The sequence below is a fragment of the Vombatus ursinus genome, unplaced genomic scaffold (assembly GCF_900497805.2).
Source record: "Vombatus ursinus unplaced genomic scaffold, bare-nosed wombat genome assembly UNPS02014807.1, whole genome shotgun sequence".
Classification (NCBI taxonomy): Eukaryota; Metazoa; Chordata; class Mammalia; order Diprotodontia; family Vombatidae; genus Vombatus; species Vombatus ursinus.
Window position 1 is genome coordinate 40,427,872 of NW_020954585.1, and position 14,622 is coordinate 40,442,493.

At 37.6% G+C, this 14,622-nt stretch overlaps 2 pseudogenes; one reads left to right on the forward strand and one right to left on the reverse strand.

Moving 5' to 3' along the window:
• The first annotated feature begins 927 nt into the window (after positions 1 to 927).
• LOC114052151 lies at positions 928 to 2,152 on the forward strand (annotated as a pseudogene).
• Positions 2,153 to 6,797: 4,645 nt separating this feature from the next.
• LOC114052152 lies at positions 6,798 to 7,494 on the reverse strand (annotated as a pseudogene).
• Positions 7,495 to 14,622: the final 7,128 nt, after the last annotated feature.

Consider the following 14,622-nt stretch of genomic DNA (forward strand, 5'->3'; position numbering starts at 1 on the left):
GCTCAGAGTCATACAGTCTGTATATGTATCAGAATTAGGACTTGAATCCTTCTTGGTTCTTCTTGGCCTACAGGCTAACTCTCTCTCTATTATGCCATGCTGCCTCTTTTTTTTGCATTACTAGAACCTGTCACTGTATCTTTGCTTGGTAGGGGCTTAAATTGAATTGAAATCAGAATGGAAAAATACAGGGAAAATTACTCACTGCTACAATATCCATGTTAGCCACTAGAGGTCACTGGTGACAATGCAAAGAATATGAGTTGTTTTTAGTTGCAGCCCTGTCACTCAGAACATGCTTGTTCTCAGTTCCATGAACCATAAAGTTGGATTTGGTCATTCTCTACCTGATGTGAGTTTTCCATCATCAAACACATGACAGGGAATCATTATTAGTATTAATGATACAGACATCACCAGTAAATATGGGATTTTTTTTTTTAATCAAAGCCCAAATCCAGTGCCTCATCACTTTGTGAAGGTAACCGTGGCCTTTTGGAGGCTATGCCAATGGAACACAAGTTTTTCCAGGACATTATAAAGCAAAACAAAACATGGAACTGTAATTTTATTGGCATGTGGATTGGCCACAAAACTGTAAATTATAGGTTTAAAGAATTGACTGGAGACACTGAAAGGTTGTGACTTACCTATAGTCACACAGCTAATATGTGTAGGACTTAAATAGGTTAAGATGGGATAGGATTTCCTTCACCCAGAGGGAAATGTGGTTTCAGAAAGCATTTCTGATTGGCCAGCTGGCACCAGCTGAAGAATCCCTGACCACTCAAACTCATAAGGTTAACAACCGAACTAGAAATGTCCATATTTCAATCTCAATTTTTGTGATATGGGTTCAAGGAAGGTAGCACAACACAGAAGAGGCATCCAGGGACTTGAGGTCTAGTTTGTGGCTCGTGTAGGCAAATGTGTGTTCGTTGCTGTTATGTACTTGTAGCTGCCATGGCTGCTGGGGTGAGAGGAGAGAAACTTTCTTCCCACTTACCAAGCGAAAGCTTATAGAATCTCATGTGTGTGTGTGTGTGTGTGCGTGTGTATGTGTGTTAGTATTTAAGAGAGGGACAGAAAGAGAGAGAGAGAAAGAAGAATAAGAAGGTGAAGAAGAAGAAGAAAGAGGAGGAGGAAGAAGAGGAGGAAGAGGAGAGATGAAGATGGAAAAAAAGAGAGAAAAAAGAGGGAGAGGGAGAAGGGGAGAGCCTTACTCCTCTACTTATATAGCCTATTGAGTGGGAGATCTTTTCTGGCTCAGTCACCAGTCATCTTTGATAGGGTTTCCCTCCCACCTCCCAGTCATTGGGAACAAATAACATCTAAGAAAGTGGCCACAGAGCTGAAGCTACTGCAGCTTAGTGCTGGCAAATCCAGTAAAAGCATTATCATGAAACAAGATGAAAATCATTCTTGAAGATGGCTAGTTAGAGGAAGACTGCAAATGCTATAGAGTAAGTGCTGTAGGATGACTAAAGAAGCTTCTAGAGCTGCTGATACTTGGCAATTGTTTGCTTTAACTGGTTGTTGTTGTCGTTGTTGTTGAACATTCATTTTGAAGAGGACCAAATGACATCATGTGTGATGTCTTGACTATTTTTACTAGTGTGCTGAAGTGGGGAGGGGATCGTGACTCCAGAACTAGAAGAAGGAATTAAACAGTTACAGCAAGAAGCCAGGGTGCAAGCCTGCTTCATCAGGTTAAGGGAATATTATCTCAATAACTCAGCATCATATTAGCTACATGACTTAGATGGACTACCCCAAACCAGCCATATTCTAACTCAACAAGATGTCTTCCAGATGAGAGTAAAAATCACAGGTATAGCAGAGACTCATTTCATCTTCAAAGACTTGTACTTCAAGATATTTGATGTGGGGTGGTCAGCAAGCTGAATAAAAACAGTGGATACTGTTCTAAAGGTATGACAGTGATTATGGCCTCAGCATACCCGAAGATGAAGAGATGAACAGAATGCATCAAAGTATGAAACTGTTTGACAACATTTGTAACAACAGATGGCTTTCAGGCACATCAATCATTCTCTTCCTGAACAAAAAAGGCCTTTCTGAAGAAAAGCTAAAGAAGCCCACTAAATCTCTGTATCCAGAGTATATAGCTTCTAAATATATGAAAAAGTAGCCATACTCAGTGGCAACTTAAAATTTTTTTATTTGTTAATTAATGAAAATATGTCTTTTTTATTAAATGACACCTCCTTCTCTCCCTTGAAAAAGAAAGAAAACCAAGAACACTTGAAGCAAATAGATATAGTTAAGCAAAACAGATGCCTGCATAGGCCATGTCCAAAAACCCTATGTCTCAATCTGCACCATGAGTCTATCACCTTTCTGTCAGGAGAAGAGTAGCAAGCATCATCAATACACTGTCCATTTGAAGATCTAAATGAAAGAAAAGATACCAAGGATGTCTGGACCCACTTTACCTGGGCCATTGACACCACCAATGTGCAGTTTACTTTTGATGATGTTGTAGATGTCATCATTAAAAACAGATTAAAGGAATGTAGGCTTTATTAAGTGAAGTGGTTGTTGATAAAAATTATTATCATATGGAGCACTGAGAACCAGGCTTCTTTTGCTGTCCCATGGGACAGGAGCCTGTGTGAAGGGGGTAGGTTGACAGCAGCATGCAGAATCTTAACACACTTCAGCACAATCTTCTGTGATAGCGATCTGTTAATTGGCATGTCATGCTGAAATAAGACATTAGAAATGGAACAGCTCTAAAGTGTGATTTGATTATCACAACTGGAATTTCATAATCTCAAATACTTCAGGCTGTTACAAATTTGAGGTGTTACATTCCAGAACTTCAATATGGAACTTACTTTTGGTTTTTCCTCTTTTAAAAAACCATCAGTAGTCCATTTTAAAAGTTTTCCCATCAAAGTGTATAACTTTCCTAAATTTTATTTCCTTATTTTAAAAATTATTTTATATAAAAATAAAATTTAAGAAACCTCACAACTATGCACATGATGTGACCAGATCATCTTGAAATTATTCTGCTGAGTAGAAACTCTTTGTTTTTAACTTGGCATGGTCAAATTTAACATTACCACCATTACTTAAAAGTTCTTTTGAGTTATTGTGACTGTCATGGAATTTTTGAATGAAAATTATGTTACCATGCTGTCCAAAGTACCATCATAATTTCCAAGAGGCAATAATATTAGAGATTTTTTTTATACTGTCACAAAATGCAAGCTCTTCAGTGCTGAGTCACAGTACATGTTCATCTTCATGAGCTACATGGGAAGTATTTCAGTCCAGCAGATCAGGAGGTTACCCTGATTATTCCCCTAATACATTCCTCTAATACGTACTGAATTTCTAGCTAATCCAAGATCTTATACTGTATTCTTCTACCTCCATGTATCTACACAGACATTTTCCAATGCTTAGGACACCTTGCCTCCATATCTCTGTCATCAAAATCTCTCTCATCAAAACTGTCCCAACTTGGGGCAGCTAGGTGGTGCAGTGGATAGAGCACCGGCCCTGAAGTCAGGAAAACCTGAGTTCAAATCCGGCCTCAGACCAACCACTTGATACTTACTAACTGTGTGACCCTGGGCAAGTCACTTAACCCCAATTGCCTTAAAAAAAAAAAACTGACCCAACTCAGGCACAACTTCCTCCATATTGAAACCTTTCCTCTTGCTGAGAGCATTCTCTCCCTTCTCAGTTTCTTAAAGCCCTTTGTCTGAGCCTTTCTTTTCCACTTTCTTTTCACATTCTACCTCATTTGTGTACATGCTGAAGTTCCCTGAGGGCAGGACAGTGCCATTTTTTTTTGTATCCTTGATCCCCAGCACAGTTCCTGCCATATATATATATATATAGTGGACACTTAAACATTTATTGAGGCCACTTCACTAGGTCCCCTTATTTACCAAGTTGACTTAACAATGACAAAGGGCACCAGAACTCTTGATCTAGTTGATAAGGCTGTCTCTATCTGTGATGGCATTTGTTCTTAATGTGATTACTTTCGATTATTAGCAGCCCTACTTTAAGGCTTGGGTGGGCCAAAAACAAACAAACAAACAAACAAACAAACAAACAAACAAAAAACAACAACTCTCAAACCCTGTTTCTTCTCAGCTTCGGAGAAGGGGAAGCTAAAGAGATCAGAAATGGAGTGTAGCACTTTCTCTTACAGAGGGATTTTTTGGGAAGATCTCTCAAAAAAAGGAGAAAAGAGTGGTGGCAGGGCCTTTCCTGATAATATATGGAGCAGCAGGGCACTTGAATGAGTGCCTTATATTAAACAGCAACAACAACAACAACCATAAACTCCACTTGTCCATTTGGAACAATGGTTTTCCAAGTATTGTCCAAGAACCTCTGGGGTCCTCAAGACATTTTCAGGGGACCCTGAATGTCAAAACTATTTTCATAATAGTATTAATACTTTTAATTTCTAACATGGAGAATATTGACAGATATTAAGCCACATAAACAAAAGCTCTTTGTGTGTGTGTGTGGGAGGGGTCCTCAATTTTTAGAGTGTAAAGGGATTCTAAAACCAAAAAGTTTGGAAGCTGCCAGTTTAGAGTTTTCTTCCTGGGATTTCATATGAAGGCTTTGGTTTGAGGGAGGAAACTGCAGCTGTCACTGTCACCAGCTACCCTTTCCCCCGCTATCCAGTCCTAAACTCAGTGTCCTCTCCTTCTACTCTGGAAAGAAATGAAACTCCCAGAATCTTTGTGGCCAAAGTCTTACCAAAGAGCTGTTAGAATCTCATCAAAATAAGAATAGTAAATACTATTGTCTTGTGGAAAGAGCCATAGGTTTGAAATTAGAAGACCTGGGATTGAATATCAGCTCTGCTTCTCACTGTTGTGTGGCCTTGGACAAATCACTTGATCTCGTAAACCTCAGTTTCCTTATCTGTAAAATGAGTGAGTTAGACTTGATGCTTTAAATTTCCTTCTAGCTCTACATCTATGATCCTATGAATAATAGAATCTTAGAGCTAGAAAGGACTTTAGAAATAATTTAATCTGTAGGCACCCCACTCCATTTTACAGATGAAGAACACAGAGATATACCTAACATGGTGCAACTAGTTAATGGCAGAGCTGGGACTAGACTCCAATTCTCTTAATCCCAAATACAGTGCTTTTTAAAAAGGAAAGATATTTGTAATGCAACTTTATTATGGTATAAATGAAAAAAGAATTGGGAATGACAGTAACAATAATATTCACTGCTTGTATTGTGTTTTTTTGGTTCATTCATTTTTTAATTAATTTATTTTGATTTATCAACAATCACTTCCATAAATTTTGAGTTTTAAATTGTTCTTCCCCGCCTCCCCCCTCCTTCCCCAAGACAGTGTGCAATCTCATATAGGCTATACATATATATTCCTATTAAACATATTTTCACATTAGTCACCTTGTAAGGAAGAATTAGAACCAATAGGAGGAATCACCAGAAAGAGGAAACAAAACAAAACAGAAGAAAAAAATAGCAAATAGTATGCTTTGATCTGCGTTGAAACTCCATAGTTCTTTTTTTGGATGTGGATAGCATTTTTCCTCATGAGACCTTTGGAGATGTCTTAGATCCTTGAATTGCTGAGAAGGGTTAAGTCTATCAACATTAGTCATCGCACAGTGTGGCTATTACTATGTACAACATTCTCCTGTTCTGCTCACTTCACTCAGCATCAGTCCATACAAGTCTTTCCAGGTTTTTCTGAAGTCTACCTGCTCATTATTTCTTACAGCACAATAGTCTTCCATTACATTCATATACCACAACTTGTTCAACCATTTCTCAATTGATGGGCATCCCCTCAATTTCCAATTCTTCGACACCACAAAAAGAGCTGCTATAAATATTTTTGTACATATGAGTCCTTTTCCTATTTTTATTATCTCTTTGGGATACAGCCCTAGAAGTGCTATTGCTGGGTCAAAGGGTATGCACATTTTTGTAGCCCTTTGGGCTCTCCAAAATGACTGGATCATTTCACAGCTCTACCAACAATGCATTAGTGTTCCAATTTTCCTACATCTTCTCCAACATTTTTCATTTTCCTGTTGTGTCATGTTGACCAATCTAATAGGTGTGATGCGGTACCTCAGAGTGGATTTGATTTGCATTTCTCTAATCAATAGTGATTTAGAGCATTTTTTCATATAACTATAGATGACTTTAATTTCTTAACTGCCTGTTCATATCCTTTGACAATTTATCAATTGAGGAAAGACTTGTATTCATATAAATTTGGCTTAATTCTCTATATATCTTAGAAATGAAGCCTTTATCAGAGACACTGGTTGTGCAAATTCTTTCCCAGTTTTCTACTTCCCTCCTAATCTTAGTTGATTGGCTTTGTTTGTGCAAAAACTTTTCAATTTAATGTAATCAAAATTATCCATTTTGCATTTCATAATGTTCTCTATCTCCTGTTTGGTCATGAATTCTTCTGTTCTCCATAAATCTGACTATTCCTTGCTCTCCTTCACTGCTTGTATTGTGATGAGACTGCAGCAGTCTTACATTTGAAACAAAACAGCTAACTGCACAGGTCCTACATCAGGGGTGACTCATGGTTTCCATTTTATTATATAACTGAGAAGAACATGTGCTTCATCTTTGGGAAACTGAGGGCTTCAGAGTGAATATGACACCACAAGACTAACTGTTCCCTATAAAAGCAGATCTTTTACTCTGGACTCTAGCTTCATTCTGTTACATTTAGTCAATCAATAAACATTTATTACATTACTACCATGTGACTGGCATTATCCTGTGTCATCATCTTCATCAAAGAGATCAGTTGTCTGAGTAATCTGTAAGTCCTACTCATACTGAGCTGCCAGGGTTGGGTGTATGATAACCTCTAGAGATGCAAGGGAAGGCATGGCAAAGAGCTCTAAATTAGCATCTCCAATAAACTTTCTAGCCAGCCAAAGGAAGGGCTTCTCCACTTAGTCATTACATCTGGATAAAATGTCATAACATTGGGGATTCTTCTTTCCATGAAAGACAATGGATTTTGCCTTAACATTTCTGTCCTCAATAACTACTTTGCTGCTACACAGTATAGGGAAATTTTCACATACTCTTTCCGGATTTCTATGCCAGTTAGGTACATTTTTTTTTTTTTAATAGTATTTTTCCCAATTACATGTCAAATCAATTTTTGGCACTCACAGTTAGGTATATTCTTATAAATAACAATGTTACACCAAACATTATAATGACACACTGAGATTGGATGTAACAACTATCTCTCAGTCTGCCAAATTTCTCATGGTCTCTTTGTATAGAGTATGTTGAATTTCATAGGGCCTCTGTTAGTATGAAACACCCAAAGTGGTTACATACTTCTTGTATTCACAAGTCAATTGAAAAATGTGTTTTGTTTTTTTTTCCAGTACTTTCATCACCAACTAATGAAAGTTTGAGCTGAACGTGATGTTCTCTTTGGGTGGCCATCATGATGGTTTTTCTTTTACCTACCTGCCCACCTTGCCTTCCCATCTAGGCCAGCCAGGTCCCTGCACTCCCAATGCTCTTTTTGCTTCCAGCACACTGGTACTCTCTTTTCTGTCCCCCCAGTCACGACCTCTTCTGCCCACACTCACACCCACTTTTTGACTCTTGCTCTGGTAACAATAACCAAATCGACAGTAACATTGCTTCTGGGAAGGGCATATCAATTGATAGTCACATGGCTCTAGTCACTATCCCAGTGATTTCCAAGTCTAAAAAACTTTTCTAAGGCCACAAATTCCTTATGTACTGTCTCCCTAAGAAAAGGGTAAGTTATTAAAAGCAAAGACTGTCTCTCTTTTCTATTTATAACTTCAATGCTTAGTAAAGTATCTAGCACATAGTAAACACTTAATAAATGCTTTTTCATCTATTTATCTATTTATGTCTGTCTGTTTCTGTCTGTCTATTTATCTCTTTCATTCACTGCTTCTTCACATGTAGAGAGGAGAGAAAAATGATTATTGATAACTACTCCAACTGTATAACCCCCCCAAAAAAGTGATTTCAATTTAGTCTTTACCATGATTGCATCCAAACTTATCTCTTTTCCAAGGAAATCAACTTTCAGGCACAGTGAATGGAAAATCAATTCACCTTCTCCATGCTGTGCTATACTAACAGAATTTATAGCCACCTTCTTGTAGCCTTCTTACACCAGCTGGATAAATTGCATTCATATAATATAGTTTTACCTGAGCTTCTAAAAAGAGACATCTAAAAGGACCTGTTGAACTTGAAACAAATTGTCAGTATCTATAGGGAACTGATTTTGAGCATAGCAGTCTGGTTAGACACCAAGCTGTATGTTTAATAAGGAAAATGTCTTCTCTGCAAGTGGTAAGCTTGACTCTGAACTTTCTTTTTTTCCATCATAATTTTTTTTATTTAGTATTTTATTTTCCCCCAATTTAATGTAAAGACAATTTTTAACATTTGTGTTTTAAAACTTTGAGTTCCAAATCCTTTCCCCTTCTCCTTCCTCCACTCATTGAGAAGGCAAACAATTCAATATAGGTTATACATGTGTAGTCCTACAAAACATGTCCATAATAGTCATGTTGTGAAAGAAAACAAAGACAAAAAAAAAACTCAAGAAAAATAAAGAAAAGTTTAAAAACGTATGTTTCAATCTGTATGCAGACACTATCAATTCTTTCTCTGGGGATAGATAACATTTTTAATCATAAGTCCTTCAGAGTTGTCTTGGATTGCTGTATTGCTGAGAATAGCTAAGTCATTCATAGCTAATCATCTTACAATAATGCTGTTACTTTATATACAGTACATTTCATTTTGCATTAGCTTATATAAGTCTTTCCAGGTTTCTCTGAGAGCATCCTGCTCATTATTTCCCGTAATAGTATTCCATCATAATCACATACTACAACTTATCATCCCCTCAATTTCTAATTCTTTACCCTCAGAAAAGAGCCGCTATAAATATTTTTGTACATATAGGTAATTTTCCTTTTTGAAATGCAGACTTACAGAAGTTTCTTCTCCCCTACTTTCTTGTAGGGTAAGATAGATTTCCATACCCAATTGATCGTATATGTTATTCCTTCCTTAAGCCAAATCCGATGAGAGTAAAGTTCACTCGTTCCCTCTCACCCCCCCTCTTCTCCTCCACTGTGAAAGCTTTTTCTTGCCTCTTTTATGTGAGACAATTTATCCCATTCTACCTCTCCATTTCTCTTTCTCCCACTACATTCCTCTCACCCTTTAATTTTATTTTTTAGATATCATCTCTTCATATTGAACTCACACCTGTGCCCTCTGTCTGTATATATTCCTTCTAACTACCCTAATAATGAGAAAGATCTTATGAGTTACAAATATCATCTTCCCATGTAGAAATACAAGCAATTAAATCACTTATGATTTCTCTTTCCTTTTTATGTTTCTCTTAAGTCTTGTATTTGAAAGTAAAATTTTCTATTCTGGTCTGATCTTTTCATCAAAAATCCTTAAAAATCCTCTGTTTCACTGAATGTCCATTTTTTCCCCTGAAGGATTCTACTCAGTTTTGCCAAGTAGGTGATTCTTGGTTTTAATCCTAGGTCCTTTGACCTCTGGAATATCATATTCCAAGCCCTCCAATCCCTTAATGTATGCTAAATCTTGTGTTGTTCTGACCATGGTTCCATGATACTTGAATTCTTTCTGGCTGCTTGTAATATTTTCTCCTTGACCTGGAAACTCTGGAATTTGGCTATAATGTTCCTGGGCATTTTCCTTTTGAGATCTCTTTCAGGAGGTGATCTTTGATTCTTTCAATTTCTATTTTACCCTCTGGTTCTAGAACATCAGGGCAGTTTTTCTTGATAATTTCTTGAAAGATGATGTCTAGGCTCTTTTTTTGATCATGACTTTCAAGTAGTCCAATAACTTTTAAATGATCTCTCCTGGATCTATTTTCCAGGTCAGTTGTTTTTCCAATGAGATATTTCACATTGTCTTCTATTTTTTTCGTTCTTTTGGTTTTGTTTATTGTTTCTTGATTTCTCATGAAGTCATTAGCTTCCATTTGCTGCATTCTAATTTTTAAGGAATTATTTTCCTCAGTGAGCTTTTGGATCTCCTTTTCCATTTGGCCAGTTCTGCCTTTAAAGGTATTATTCTCCTCATTGGCTTTTTGGACCTCTTTTACTAATTGGCTTACTCTGTTTTTTAAGGTGTTATTTTCTTCAATTTTTTTTATCTCCTTTACTAAGTTGTTGACTCATTTTTCATGATTGTTTTGTATCACTCTCATTTCTCTTCCCAATTTTTCCTCTATCTCTCTTACTTGATTTTCAAAATTCTTTTTGAGCTCTTCCCAGGCCTGAGACCAATTCACATTTTTCTTGGAGGCTTTGGATGTAGGAGCTTTGGACTTTGTTGTCTTCTTCTGAGGGTGTGTTTTGATTTTTCTTGTCACCGTAATAACTTCCTATAGTCAGAGTTTTTTTTTTCTTCCATTGTTTGCTCATTTTTCCAGTCTCTTACCTGACTTTTAACTCTTTGATAAAGTAAGACTCTGCTTCCAGGGTGGAGGGTGCACTGTCCTAAGCTTCAGGGGATTTATGCAGCTGTTTTCAGAGATACTTCTAGGGACTTGTAAGTTTTCAGTTCTTCCATGGTGGTATGACCTAAGGAGAGGTGTTTACTCCTCTCCTGGCTTGTGCTCTGGTCGGTGAGTGACCATAAGAACTCTTTTCTGCCCTGGCACTGTGAGGAGGGTCCCCTCTCCACTGCTGCCACAAGTTCTGCTATGCCAGTGCTCCTTCTCTCCCCAGGACTTCTTCTCACCCAGTACTGTGATCCAGATCTGCATATGGGCAAAGCAAGAGTCCTGCCTCAGTGCTAGCAAAAAAACCTCTGTAATATCCTGGCCAGTTGTATGACCCGCCTGTGGGCTGAGAGCTCTGGAAGCAGCCACTGCTGCTGCTGATTTAGTCACTCCCAAGGCCTGCTCTGGGTTTGCTGGGGTCCGGTCTGTGCTGGTGTGGCCTGCACGGCACTCCACTCTCACCCAGGTGTGATAGATCTCTCCTGCCAACCTTCCAAGTTGTCTTGGGCTGGAAATTTGTTTCACTCCATCTTTTTGTGGGTTCTACTGCTTTAGAATTTGTTTACAGTCATTTTAAAAGGTATTTGGAAGGGTTTGGGGAGAGCTCAGGTGAGTCCCTGTCTTTAGTCTGCCATCTTGGCTCCACTTCTCAAATCTGAACTTTCAAGTCAATAACCAATGTGTATTTGGGCATATCATATGTGTAAGTTACGTTTTGCTCATGTAAGATGTATATATTCACATGGATTGTCTAAATGTATAGACAGATGTCTTGAGGGCAGGTACTGATAGATATTGTTAGAATTTTGCCGCTACTTTCTATGGCAAAATCACTGTGATTTTTGCCTTAGGGGATCAGGGACTATTAGGCTGTCTACTCTGTTCTATTCTGAGAGAGGGAATACCAGACTAAAATTATATTATCAGCCCCGTAAAAATATTACTGATCTAGGGACACAATTAGTTCAGAACAAAAAGTTGCTTTCTGAGCTATTTTCTCTTAAGTGGGGGAAAGTAACCCGAGTTTACCACCAGCTTGATCTCATTCTGGTTACACAAAAGACCATCACAAATAGTAAATAGAGAGTAAACTCATTTATATAAGCAGATAGCAAAGAGACACTGGAGAAGATACATAGATTAGAGTATACTAGAAAATATGCAAGAGTAAATGAGTTTTTCAAATGGGAGTCAGATGAGATCTCATTCAACCAAAAGAGGCCTTGTTCTTATCTGTGGGGAAATCCTTTGGAGTCTCCAGAGAGGCAAACTGGAAATCATTGACATGTTGAAGAACCAGCTTCTCCTACAAATATGCAAAAAAATGTCTCTTTCTCCTACCTGGAGCTGGGCCTACATAGGTTCTGGAACCAAGAAGGAGTGAAGAAGAATGTTTCTTCTCTCCAAAGCTCTAGCATCAACTTCACACAGGCCTTCACATAGGCATACAGTGTCATATTGGTACCCTTTCCATCAACTAAGACAGTCTCACTCAAAAAGTTCTTGGTTTGCCTAGAAAACTGGGTTACATATGTATACATATCAAGAGTCATAGTGTGGTATAGGAGAGAGAGCTGATGTTAGTCAGGATGATCTGGGTTCAAGGACTATCGCTTGACACATATGGGTTGTATGATTTTGGTCAATTCACAATCTCTCAGGGTTCCAGACAATTCTCTGAGACTCTAAGTTATGGAGCACTTACTGATCTGCATTGGTAGAGGGAGTTTACTATGTTAATGAAAGTATATGTCTCATCCAAAAAAAGAGTAAATCTATGTATCTATGCTCTTTTTAAAAAAAAATTTATATTCCTATACATATATATTTATTTATACTTAAATTCCTTTATATTCGCATATATATGTGTGCATATACACAATATAATCCACTTTTTGGAGCAGATAGGGAAAAAGTATCTGAATTTGCAATTTTATTGGTGTGGGGAACTCTTGGTCTGGAATCCCCACTGATGGAAGATTGGCAATATGCTTGTAACTTATAGTCTTAGCAAGTTGTCCCAGAGGCATAGAGGGACAATTATCTGTGGCTCCACAGCTAGCATGTGCTAGAGACAGGATTTGATTGCAGCTCTTCCTGGGTCCAAGGCCAGTCCTCTAGCCTTTTATCTACTATGCCAGACTCCCTCTCATATATACATGTAGGTACATATGTCTTCTACATTGTTTGCATGCATAAGCATTGCATTTCTTTTCATTAAGGGATATACCCTGCTTAAACTTGACAAAATCCACAGAATTAAAAAAATATACTTTTAAATGTTACCAGATCCTTTTCTACTTCTATGTGCAAACCATTGTTTGGGTAATGTGTGTGTGTGGGTGTGTGTGTGTGTGTGTGTGATTAACACAGTCTCTAAAAGTTCACTGTAGCCTTGTGAGTCACTATGGTTTTTTGGTATTAATTATTGAACTTCATCTAGCCAGGAAGGACACTAGGGGAAACATAGTATTACACCCTTGTCTTCCTTCCTTCAGTACAGCATGTCCCTTGTTTTCTACTTGGTTAAGCTCAGAAAGATAGAAACTTGTAAAGCCGTTAAAGCTTCACTGGCCCGAGTCATCTTGACTGTTTGGAAGGACTCCCAATCTGAGCCATTAGGACAGAGGAAGCTGAGCGAGGGCTATGTTTTGCCTCTTCTCTGGTGAACAGAGCATTCTTTGGCTGAACTTGTCTGAAAAGTAACACCATTTAATGACTAGCCCATCAATCACTCTGAAGGGAAAGTTGTCCTTATTTGAACTTACTTGGAAACATAAATTGATGTGTGTGTGTGTGTGTGTGTGTGTTTGTGTGTATGTGAGGTGGTGTGCTTGCCAACAAGTATGTTCATTTTCACATCTTAAAAGCAGAGGCCTACGATTCTACTGAATACAAAGAATGAAATGAAGAGAGAATGCCAACATCTTAGTTCAGGTAGAGTGAGGTGACACAGGTTAAGAGCTCTGATGAATCCTATTGGTGTGATAAGAAGGAAAGAAGGCTGGATTTGTAGTCGAAGGACCAGAGTTTGGATTTTGCTTTTATTACTGACTGCCTATGTCACCGTGAACAAGGTACTTGACCTTTTGGGGTCTCAATTTCCACAGGTATAAAAGTGAGGAGTTTAGGTGATTTCTAAGACTTATTCCAGCTCTAAATCCATAGATTTAAATCCTACTGATAAGGGATGAGGCACCTCCAAGGAAGTGAAAGACAGGTTTCCAATATGCCTACATATTTATAGGAGTCCTTTTATGAAAGCAAAACACTAGAAAAAAAGTAGATACTCACTAATGAAGGGATTTCTGCATAATTTGTGATACATTAATGCAACAGAATATCATTGCTTCATACAAAATGATGAAAATGAGGATTTCAGAAAAACATGAGATTTGTATGAATCGATGCAGGATGAAGTAAGTAAAACCAGAAAATGAATATATACAGTGACTAGAATAATATAAACAAAAAGGACACTAAAACAAAGTCAAACATTGAAGAATTGTCATTATCAATCCTGATTGCTGAGAAGCAATGAGGAAATATATTTCCCTCATCTCCTTGAAGACAGGGGTGACTATAGATTTGGAATGTGGCATATACTATCACACAATCACTTTATCAGTGACTTTGTTTAACTAGTTTCTCTTTGTTATAAGAGAATGCTCACTCTAGGGTAGAAAGGAATTAGGTAAAATAACTGTTATGTAAAAAAATCAATAATTTTTTTTAAAAGGAAATTTGTAATTAGGTTGCAAGGGAGATTTGGAAATAGTTTATAGACATTTTGAACCAGTTTGCAAATGGAACTGTTTGTTCAAATATAAGGACAGCTAGTGACCATCTGACTGTAAACTTGCTACTAGATCTTTATGGGATTGCCCAGTTCTTTGCTTTAATGACCTGTGTACAGATGTAGATCAATTTATTTAGGTGCAATTATGAACATACTAAGAAGTAGCATGCATGTCAATAAAGTATAATTTATCCAAGGTCAGGAAGATGAATTCTAT